This window comes from Triticum dicoccoides, chromosome 1A (assembly GCF_002162155.2).
Source record: "Triticum dicoccoides isolate Atlit2015 ecotype Zavitan chromosome 1A, WEW_v2.0, whole genome shotgun sequence".
Classification (NCBI taxonomy): Eukaryota; Viridiplantae; Streptophyta; class Magnoliopsida; order Poales; family Poaceae; genus Triticum; species Triticum dicoccoides.
In genome coordinates this window covers 267008709-267016791 of record NC_041380.1, presented here as the reverse complement: position 1 = coordinate 267016791, position 8083 = coordinate 267008709, and the positions used below count along the sequence as shown (strand labels likewise).

At 44.4% G+C, this 8083-nt stretch overlaps 1 pseudogene; it reads left to right on the top strand.

Annotated features, from left to right (window-relative positions):
• Positions 1-6079, top strand: part of LOC119352697 — a 13043-nt pseudogene extending 6964 nt beyond the window's left edge.
• The last annotated feature ends 2004 nt before the right edge of the window (positions 6080-8083 follow it).

Genomic DNA, 8083 nt, shown 5'->3' with positions numbered 1-8083 from the left:
ACTGCGGCGGCGAGTGGATTGATTCGTCCGGAAGAAGCTATCCGGCGGAGGTTGCGTGCGAGGTGACGGCGATTTTTCGTCGGAGATTGGGTGTACAAGCGCTTGCTCACCGGAGGTACTCCTCGGCGGATTTCCTCTCCGGCGACCGTCGAAGCTTCTGTCTCCTCGGTGAGGTCAGTTTTCAACGCACACACTTCTTCGTGTCGTCTATGGATGGTTCCACATGTTGTGTGTGTGTGTGTGTGTGTTCTTAGGCTAGATCCCCAAACCCGTCGTTGCAACATAGTGACATACGGAATTTTTGTTCTTAAGCTAGGTCCACGAATATGAATGGTAGAGCAAAGTGATTTGTTGGAGTGCTACATCTACAAAACTGATGCCAGTGCAGTGCATTTTTTGAACCTCCCATGTGGTTTGTTGCCATGATTAGAGTAAAATATGAATGCACTATTTTTTCGGGGATGGCAACTTATTAGCTTCAATAGTATACCTAGGCGGCAACTTGTTTGACTGTCTACTAGACAGTGGATGGCAACTTCTTTCCAAAGTTGTTCATCAAGCATATTTTTGTCTGCTATACTCTGCATTTTCATCTGCTTATACCAGAGTACACTCTGTTTTCTTGCTAGAGAGGTACCTTTTTTCAATATGTACAGACAATTGATGCTACCTTTGCAACATACACAAAGTACGTTTTTATCGTGTCTCTCTGCGATGTGAGATTCCTTTCATTCCTAGTGTTCACCCCGTTCATGCTGATGGCAAGTTTCTGACGTTACTACTGTCAACTACAATTTCGTACATATATACGTGTGACTTTCAGAGAGAGTGAATCGTGCGAACTATGTTTCCGCTTTCTTTATCTGCTGACTACGGCTTAGTCGATGGCAATTTACCACATGTCCCATCTATACTGTGGATGGAACTACAGTGCTATCATACCTGTTTATCTTGTTTTTTTGCAGATATATTTCCATTTTTGATGGCAACTTTTGCATACTTAACATATGTACATGTCCTAGTTCTTCTGCATGTCATTTCTCACCACCTGCCGCACTGTTAGTGTGACTTCACCATCAGCCACATGGCAACATTCTTACTATTTGTGCTTCACATTTCTGAGCTGTCATCTTCTAGTACACATACTTAGTTCACGCTTTAGGATGGCAACTTTATTACCACTCAGGGTGCACTGACGTTTCGTGTTGACATTTTTTGGCAGCACTATGGTTCGGAACGCCCCTGACTCTGACGATGATGACTTCATGCCTCCCAGAGCTGAAGTTGCGGGTGCTGCTAACCGGAATGCAAAGAAGGTATGTACAGTCCACATGCCTCTATCTTTCTTTTTCATGTTAAACATGTTTTTGTCTGTGATGGTACCAACCCCTAAGCCCATATTATCACCTTTTCTAACTTAAATTTTTGCACATGTGTTTAACAGCAGAAAGCCGCACGCAATAGGGGGATCACATGAACGCCTAACGGGACTGTATGAAGATTTCGATGATGCCCAGAAAGAAGCTGCAAAGGAAATCGGTATGCAGGCGTTGATGAACATTCAGTGCACTAACTTAAATAACCCCATGTGTGACTGGTTTGCGAGGTTATACCATCCGGACAAGAGGGAATTTGTCATACCAGGACGTGGTAGGATTCCACTTGATGAGGAATCTGTTTTCAATACACTTGGTGTCCCCAATGGCGGCATGGATGTCCCATACAAGATCGATACGGAAGTGCAATCACGTCTTTTTCCTGAGATGTTCCCTGGTCTTACATCCCTCCCGGTGAACTCTGCTTTCGCGAACATGCTTGCTGCGATGGAAGCTGCTTATGTACCTCATCTCAAATGTGTTTGCTCCATGACATCGTTATGGCCCAGCAGCAGATGCTTCCCTGTTTTGGTATGAACTTTTTGCCATGTACCCCGCGTGCACCTTACCTGCTTAGTCATTCATTTTCATTTGTTAGCTTTGAAGACCATTACCTCCTTTTTTTCACCAAAATAATGCCGCAGCTTACGCTTTTTTCCTTGTTCTTTTGTCATTTCCTCCATCTCACAGGACCAGATAGGGAATGTTGCCAACATGAACTGGTGCAAGTTCATAGTTGGTTTCCTTCACACTTGACTGTCAAACAAAGCGTTCAACAAAGGTTGTCGGCTGCATCTGATGGCAAGTTTACTTAATGCCAAACCATCTTTCTTTTATATTCTTATTCGCACCCCTCCCCATACTCGACTCTGCTTTCTTACTTATTTTACGCATTACAATTTTTTTTCTATGCCAGTGGCTTGACCTGCATGTCTCTCACATTCTCTTCAGCTCATGTATGTCGATAAGCTTGACATCAACACTGTCAAACTTAACCCGGTTGGTGGACTGCCTGCACCTCACAGATTTGCTGCGTGTGCTTGGACTGATGCTGCAATCAAGGTTGTTCTCGCTGCGGACAGGAAGCCCGATGGGACATTTGGCAAGCTACAGGCTAGTCCTTCTATCCGAACTATACTTTATGGCCCATGGCCCAATTCTTTCCTGTCTTATCGTTAGCAATTTAGTTTTCTACATAAATCATAAATTTTACTATACATTTACCCCATGGCAACTTTAACTCAGCTCACATGGCTTCATTGCCATGCTGTTGTACATCTATACAATTGCCCCTTACAATTATCACTTCAACAAGGCACACTTAGAAAGTTCTCCTGCATCATGGCAAACTCGCCGTCCATCAAATAGTTGCGACCATTTTTCACATTTTTCTTGCCATGAAAAATGACCGCTAATTGCCACTTCAAACGGTAACTTCAACATGGGAAATTCAGTTATTTCACCATTGCAAATGCATTTTATCGATCATGGTCAATTTCATAATTGACCATGCCAAATTTAGTTCTCACATTTCATTGATGAATTTAGTTTACTTTCATCTTTTTACCGACTTTTCAAACTTGCCACCTTTTCTTCTTCTTTTTTTCAGCTTATGGGAGAGCACAATGTTGACTACAACATCTTTGGGCCCCTCGACAACTTCGGCAAATGGATGGACAGTCACACAAATGATGCATGCCCTTTAACTGTTAGTACCACACAACTTTTTCTTATGCATCAATTTTTCCAACATAACTCATACCCTTTGCTGAGCATTTTTGGCCTCTTCCATTTTTTCTTTCTGTGTTTTCCAAATGCAAGCGCGAAGTAACGTCGAGAATCTCGTTGGACAGTTTGCGTCCGGTATGACCAACCTCCTTGGCAACCTTGTATGGGGCTGGACTGCAATGTCGGCTGGTGACAGAGAAGAAGTTGCCAACCAGTTTCGTTCTTTTGTTCGCGGTGGCACTTCTCGTCCAACTGGGTCTAGTGGTAGATATGACCACAACGATTCGCAAGAGGTACCCCCTAGCAATGAAGACTTATCAGTTGACGATAGTGACTTCAACGACGATGAACCGCAAGACGAAGCCCGTAATGATGGCGATAACAGAATGGACGACAACGAGCATGACACGTCGCCTGAGCACAATTGCGGAGGTGCTGAGACATCCATCGTATAGGGTTTGGGCGGTCGTTCTGGTACTCAAGCCTCGTATAGGGTTAGGGAAGCACAAGACCCCGTTGCTGCTAGAAAGCGTTATACTTTCCTCTTCACCACTGCTTCTTGCAATTTTAAATCATTTATTTATTTATTACATCTATTTTCTGCTTCATACTTCCCACTCGGCAACTAATGCTTTTTTGTTTTTCTCGTAGGGAGGCAACCGCTGGCGGAAGAGTAACCACCGAGAAAATCGCCCAACAGCCTCCCAGATCTTCTGCTCGTGCAGGCAAGGCTCAGACGACTATACGTTCATCTCCTCGCTTCATGTCCTCCAACACGGGAGATTCGGTTGTCCTTGAGGACATGAGGGGTGTGGCTAAAAGGTTAGCACTACGACATATGTACATTTTTTAAGTGTTATGTTTTTGTATGTCTACCTTTACATACATTTACATGATAACTTTTAGATGTCCATACATGGCAACCTTTTACCTTGCACACTTATGTCACCCCCACTTTTTTGCTCTCATACCTGCTAAGGTGGCAACTTTACTTCATTACATTTTTCTTCTACCACATGTCCCAACTTTCGGGGTACCCTCCATGTGGTAACTTGAACCCCTACAGAAATGCCTTTTCATTACTACCTACTGATCCACATCATGTGCACTTTCTATTTCTGCTTCATCTTATCTTCGTTCATAGTTACAAATTATTAACCACATGGCAACTTTTCTGCTTCTTTCATACTTCCAACTTTCCCCCCTCTGTTTTGCAGTCCTTTAACCTTCATTTTACACCACAGTCAATTTTTTCACTTATGACTTTCATGCACGGCAACTTACAGCCTTTCTATTTGTTACTACCTTACTTACATGCAGGCTAAAGAAGAGAAGCAATGTGTCTGCTCATACGACTAAACATTCCAAGAAAGACCCCTTGCAGCGCATGCATGCTAAGCTTGCTTCATCTGACAATGTGGACTTTGTTAAAGCATCTGCTGCCACTAGTTCTCATGCAGCAGCCAAGTTGTTGTCATCTGTTGTTGCTGTGTTGACCGGCAATGAAGGTGCAACATCAGGGGGCTCTAATGAATTGATCTCCCCAAGATCAGCTGACGTTGCACCGGCATTGGTATCGATGAGGCAAGGGCTCGAAGGTAGCCCACTACTGTCTGATCTTCCACACCAACCACACCAGCCTAAGGTGAATGCACCAAACTCCACTGTTGATACGTCTGACAAACCTTAGTCAGTAGGTAAAGATTGCACAAGTTTGGCTGCCTCAATTGCTGTTCGAAACAAGGGTCCGGCAGTCACACAACAAGGACATCAGGCTGGCCCGCATGATCGTGCTGCTCATACGCACACTGTTTCCAAAGCTGCTCCACACGTTGCTGACAAGAAATCATCTAAACAGGCAGTCGGTACCGGGAAGAGCACTCGGAACAAAGCTGATCAGCCAGGCAACGTGCATCGTCAGGACATAGGGTATGTGTCTGCGTCAACCTTCTTCCCGCCTGCCCCCAGGGCAAGATCGTCGATCTAGTTCAGACAAATGTACTTGGAGGTGGAACGGTCCAGGAACCGATAGTCCCTCAGAAAGAAAAGATTCATCCAAATCCAACGCTCAAGCACACACGTGTCCCACTAGATATGGGGGTCCCTTACACTCCAAGAGTTAACCATCAGTGAAAGGGACAACCAAGAAGGTGCCTATCGATATTCCGGACATGACTCCGCGCCCTACTTCCAATCCTAAGGATGCTGGATTAGTTGACAAGGACGTCTTTGTTGATCTGTCTCCGTTGGCAGCGTCTCTTGGTGTGACCGAGAAGCAGAATGAGCGTGAGTTCAGGCACCCTATTGTTTTCACGCCACCACCGTTCACCCTCGAAATTGATTTGAGCCAGCCAATTGAGCCAGTTGATGCTATCCCAGTGTCTTATGCATTCCCGTCACAACCGAAGCAGATGATGGCGCAGCCAATTGTTGATGGCAGAAAGGCTGTCAAATTTGCCGAGCCTATTGTTCAAGGTACTATCCACATATCACTTTTTGCGGTGGCAACCTCACTTTTTTTCTTTTGTTGGCAATTCCAAGATGTTGTACTCCATGTGTCCATTGCCCTATTTTGTCATCTTTTTCTTTCTAGTAACTGCATGGCTGTTTACAAATTGCCTTCCTGACAAGTTTGTTTACCACACGCAGGATCACCTATGGAGATATCATCATCAATGGATGAAGCCCTATGCAAGATGGAGCAGGATGTGCTCCTCCAGAAAAAAAAATGCAGCCAAAAGCCCCTTCTAGCTCACCTGTCGCACACGCTACCACTTCTGTAGATGTGCAGAGCAGCGCCACCCCAGGTTCTGTGCGGCAGGCAAGGGTTGTGCAACCCCCCCGGAAGTGGACTATGAACCTCCAATAAAGGCCACAAAGCAACAACAAGCACTTTACGAAATCATTAGGCGTTTTGGAAATGCGTGAAGCAATAGCAAGCATATGAATGCAATCAGAGAGTAAGTTTCTGCTCATCCTCCACTTCTTGTGTAGCGACCCGACCTTAAACGGTCAAGTCTCCGTGCTTCAGTGTCATCCCTGGATCAGTAATGCTGACACACACAGTACTCGAAGGATTTATAACAGAGTAGTAATCACACACTTATTACATCGAATGTCTCAAAAGAGAATTTATTACAATAATATGGCTTAAGGCCATTTAATGCGATAATAACGGAAGGCTTGGAAGATAAGTGAGTCCATCAACTCCAACGGCATAGCTGAGCTGCACGACAACGACCTAACGAACCTTACTCCTCGTCTGAAAAGTCTGCAACATAATACGTTGCAGCCCGAGAATAGGTCAGCACATGGAATATGCTACCAATGTAACACAGTAAAGCAAGAACAGAATAATGCTATCACTATCTTGGTGGTTATAGTTTTTGCTCTATGGTTATAGTTTTTGCGAAAAGTCAATTTTTCCCTACAACAAAGGAATAGATTTTAATTTAACTATCTTGGTGGTTGAACAAATATTGAGAAGGTAACCCCAACTCAATCCCAATTAAGTAATTAACAACCCAACAATATTAATTAAGAGTGATGAGATACATGTGATAACCCAAGTACTAGATACTCAAGATTGTCCATAACCGGGGACACGACTAACCACGATTAGATTGTACACATTACAGAGGTTTGCACACTTTTCCCCACAAGACTTGATCGCCTCCGTTGTATTTCTCGCACTACACGGTGTTTGAGAAACGGATGACCGAGACACAGTCTCTCAGAAACATTAACTCTCTACTCCGGGTAGACCATACCAAACCTACAAAACCCACTACCTGCTGATCCACCTCTTCGAGAGCTTCACGTAACTTACTCAACTATGCTAGAGCCCATAATAGCTTGTGGCTGCACATGGAAGTTTCTAGCATGAATCATCCCAGTTCCCTTTGAGCCTGGGTGGCGGTCCATAGGAATATCACACGGGTACCTCGGGATTTCCAAAAAAAACAGGCAACACTGGGTTCCCCAGGTGCCTCAGTCCACCCAGATGTGTATTCAAGTTGTCACCTTAAGTTGAACCATTAATTAATAATCTCACATTTGTCATGGATTTCACTCAAACCCAAACCACGTCTACGAGCATAGCATAGCAATAAGCAACGCGCATAAGTAACTCCCAAGGGTTTGATAGTAACAGGGTAATAGGTTCTACCTCAACAACTACTTCCCAACCCACAAGTTAATGACTTCCTAATCATGCAATGTGTGAGGATTGGAACTAATGCAATAAAACTAGGTATGAAAAGAGTATGATCAATGTGTTACTTGCCTTGCTGACGATCCGTGAAACCTAGAGACTCGTAGTAACACGCTTCGCACTCCGGGTGTTCTATCGCAAACAAACAATAACATACATAAGCAACAAGCAAAGATGCACAAGCAAAACTCAAATAAGAGGGGTTGACCAGAAAGTTCAACTTAAGAACTCCGGTATGCAAAAAGAATCAAATCAAACGGAGCAACGAAATTCAAACAGCGAAAGAAACAAGATCCGTTTACTAATATGAACTAAGGTCAAATTGTACAGTAGCAAAAACTTGTGCAAGTTGTTAAACAGAAAGAGGGTCTCGAGACGAAGATCCAGGCGCTTGAATCGCCTGATTCCGACTAACGAGCGAAAAGATAAACATAAACTAAGATCGGATCAGAAATCGCGATCGAGAAAACTGCAGATAAATCCGATAAAAAGAAAACTGACGAACAGTCTAACGAATGAGCGTTCGTTAGCTGTGACTAACAGGCGAAAACCGTTCGTTAAAACGAACGTACGGACGAATGTCCGCTAAATAGAAGAACCAAGAAGAACCGGTGAACCAATAAAAAAACGAACTAGGGTTTCTAAAAAAACCCGAACGGTTTAAAAAAACCGGCGGCTCGGGATCCTGCGCGGTACCTCCGGCGAGGGGCTCCGGTGTGGCGGGGTTGGGCGGCGTGGCGGCGGCTCACGGGGCGGTGGCGGCGGC